At 41.1% G+C, this 3,895-nt stretch overlaps 1 long non-coding RNA gene across 2 annotated transcripts; it reads right to left on the minus strand.

Moving 5' to 3' along the window:
* Positions 1 to 708: 708 nt before the first annotated feature.
* LOC139755766 (uncharacterized) lies at positions 709 to 3,313 on the minus strand. Of its 2 annotated transcripts, none has more exons than XR_011714155.1 (3): positions 3,226 to 3,313; positions 1,561 to 1,774; positions 709 to 1,363 (listed from the first exon to the last, which is right to left on the minus strand). It is a non-coding gene; the product is annotated as an uncharacterized lncRNA (long non-coding RNA). The 2 variants fall into 2 exon arrangements; XR_011714156.1 differs by lacking the exon at positions 3,226 to 3,313 and adding an exon at positions 3,037 to 3,219.
* Positions 3,314 to 3,895: the final 582 nt, after the last annotated feature.

Here is a 3,895-nt window from a genome sequence, read left to right on the forward strand (position 1 = left end):
GTGTATTATATGTATACGTTAAGATGTATAGGTATGTATATTTGCGTGTGTGGACGTGTATGTATATACATGTGTATGTGGGTGGGTTGGGCCATTCTTTCGTCTGTTTCCTTGCGCTGCCTCGCTAACGCGGGAGACAGCGACAAAGCAAAATAAAATAAAAAAAAAATGTATACAATTATATTGTCATCCTTCGTAGATAAAAAAAAAAAAATCATTTCCAAACCATCAACTTCTACGATGATCGACTTGTGACATTCATATCAAAAAAAAATCAAAATTTACCTCGGACATTTCAGTTGGAGAGGGTGTGATACCTATAAAGCTGAGGTAGGTGAAAGTTGCAAGTGGTTAATGCAAACCACTGAACCAAGTGCTGCAGTAGTACGGTTAAGTATCTGAGCAGCAAGATATATTTTTAACTGAACACTGGTGATATCAATTCTGCAAATAGATTACAATTATGCCACACGATTTCCCCGTTATAATACGATATTTGCATGAACACTCCTGCTTGTCCTTCTCGTAAGCAGGATATTGATACACTCCATCATTCGTCAGCGGTAAAGTTGGCCGATACTGAAATTATTAACTTCTCTCTCTTCACTGACGACTCTTCTTTCGTATCACACTGATGCGTTTTTGTGTGTTGTGGGAGGTTCGACATTCAATACATCATGAAAACAATATACATAATCAAACACAATCAACCATTCAAATATTTTATTGCAATCGTTATCAAACGTTAATCGTTCCTTACAGCTGGAAATACAAAACAGAATATATTGGCAACATGAACAACCCTCATAACGTGAATAAAACACACATTTTCCTCTACATATCGTAAAAGTATACATTTTCTTATGCTTATTATTGACACTTATATGTATTAAGCAATGATAAACCAATCAATTTATAAAGACAAATGAAACCCAATTTTTAGGTACAGTTTAATACACCGCCCAGCCTACAGAGTTCCTAGTGGCGTGGACGTGGTTCAGTAGTTGATGGTTAGTCATCTTGTCTCCTGGTTGCCAGGTGTACACCATTTTTGCCCAAACATGTTCAATGATAATTTGGTCTGTTCATTGCTGGCTTGTCCAGGAGCTACAGGGTGTCTTGTTCCTAAGTACCAGCGTTGAACGGCACGAGCTGTGTGGACGGGGCACCTATTGTTAATAGAAATGACAGGCCCGGCATGGAGAGGTAAACTCCTCTCCCGCAGAGACGGTAGAAACGTTCCTCCAGCAACCTCCAATGTGGAAAACGTCACCCAGGCCATGTAATGTCACTCGCCTCTACATGAAACAGGTAAAGTGATATGAACAGGCCTCCTCGCTCATGCTGGCTCGGTCATATGTGCCTGCGAAACATGATTTTAACGCTTATTGTAGTGATTCGGCAAGATTTATATCAATGGTGGTTTACAAACAGTATATCATTAACTTTTGGTTACCAACATGAATTTCTGGTTACTATAACTATGCCGTTCTAAGTCTTTGAACAACAAGTTCTCAACGTCATATCGGTTACAGTTCCTCCTCCAGCAGTGAACCTTACCATGAGAGTTGGATATACACATCTCCTCCGTAAACACTGCTTCAGACCAGATTCTGTTTCACTCAGAATGTGCTGTTCCCTCGGGCGTTCATTCCTCGCGGGAGTTCTGTGGTGTGTTCCTTTGTCGTGCAAAATTCACCTGCGGCTCAACGGAAAAACGTCTTATGCCCATTACGTTCGCTGGAGGGGGTTGCCTCTGCCGCTCATGTTCTCTCTGCCAACAATAAAACACAACCATGTTCACAAAGAATGGACACTCGGTTCCCTGAACTGAAAATCTAAATTTCAATTATCAAGTTTAGATAGTTATAAGCCTAATTTCATAACTTACAATCTACGTAATACCTTTAATATGAAAATGAGGTTACAATAATGACAAATATTTTCAAATATATTCCCTACTTCATTTTTATCAAAGCTTAGCCATACCCATATATAGTTACCCGCGAACAGACACTTCGGATTTGGCTGATAAACTCCGATGCAGGTATTTCATTCTCTATACATCATTCATCATTGCTGCCATGTTCCACTCCTTTTCACACACTCTTATAACTTACATTAAGTCGTTAAGGTTACCGCTCTCCAACCTTCTATTCCACTTCATGGTGTTGGAGGACAGGACAACTTCATGTGCGATGCCCAGTATGGAGAACACATTATCAAGGAGAGTGATCATGCGACCTCTGAGCACCAACCTCTCATGTCTCAGATTCACCCTAGCCTACCTCGCCGCGATCCAGTAGACGAGCTACCGTTCCCCGGCCAGCCGACCTAACCTACCTCACCATAACTCAGTACAGAAGCCACCACTCACCTGCCATTTCTGGGCTACCTCACCGCGACCCAGTATAGTAACCACCCCTTCGCGGTTGATCGAACCTAAACCTACCTCACAATAATCCAGTTTGGTAGTCACTACTCACCCGCCTATGCTAGCCTACCTCACCTTGACCAAGTGTAATACCTCCCCGCCCACCCGACCGTAGCCTATGAAAATCTTACCTAACCTTCCAAGAAGCAGATAATTATAATGGAAATGTGCCATTATTATTGTGGTTTGCTGGTGTGAGAACGGATGAAGTGACCACGTATAGGGGAGGTTAGGCAGTGGGGCGAACTCTTACCACAATTTCTAATTTCTTTCACTGGCAACACGAAACTTCAAAAGGACCGGTGGTCTGTTACTGTTTATTTTGCAAATCCAAAACAAAGAACGTCATTCGGATGAGCTAAACTATCAATTTACAAAAACCATGTTAACTGTAATAACGTCTATGGCGGGTTACACATTCCAGGATGAACAATCATAAGCTGTCACCTGAGTGAATAGCAATATACTTCGAAGTCTCTGTCTACCGAGTTCATAGTTCTCTACATTTTCTAGCTGTTGTAATCACATTAAGTACACCTAACTATAGTTCACCACTCACTCTACATTGGTTACAACCATAAATCTCCAAATGTTACTCTTACCTGACTAAAAATAAGACCTTTGTTTATGCAGAAATTAGTCAACTCCGAGCCGGGAGCACGAAGCCAGCTAGCAGCCACCGAACTGGAGACTAGTCACCTGTGGTCACATATCTTCACCTTTCCACCACCACATGACTTGTGTCAGCAAATTTAGTTATACCCCGAGTGTCTCAGTGACCAGATTCTTACCTCTTCTCTAGTACCCTGAAACCTCCACCACTACACTTGCCGGAACCCTTAACGCGATACTGTCACTCACCACAACCACCCAGGAAATGAACGTATGAGCCAGAAACATAATAATCTTTGATTCCGCAATAAACGCGCTCGTCCGCGATCTCGAGAGAGAAGCAGGGCTTCATTGTATCGCAAAGCGTTGTCTCAATCCAGTGAAATGACTTGCATGGCCTTTTATCATTTTGTAACGTTCGCTTTTGACTATACACTTACTAAAATTCCATGTAATTGTACTACATGCACACGTTACTAAAAACTCTATGCAGGAAAATTATTTTTGTTAATAATAATGTATATTGTAAACGTGAGTCCGTCCATGTCAGTGCCAATGTAACAATTCGGATTCAGACATCGTCCACGTTTATAATGTATTCAGACTCTTCTGACATCAGTCAATTTCTAAACAATGTTTTACTTGTCTTTCTATGGTCAACCACGACTGAAAAAAAGAATGTAATCTTAAGAACACATTTTGTCCTTGATGATGGAAATTCAACGACATTTTTATCGCGATTATAGATAGAACATCTGCCAGGACGGCCGTAGCCAGGACTAACAGCCTATTTCACCATTTACCAAACTCACCATAGAAAGTGGAATTGTGTCGATGGTTTTCAATAAC

The sequence above is a fragment of the Panulirus ornatus genome, chromosome 20 (assembly GCF_036320965.1).
Source record: "Panulirus ornatus isolate Po-2019 chromosome 20, ASM3632096v1, whole genome shotgun sequence".
NCBI classification, from domain to species: domain Eukaryota; kingdom Metazoa; phylum Arthropoda; class Malacostraca; order Decapoda; family Palinuridae; genus Panulirus; species Panulirus ornatus.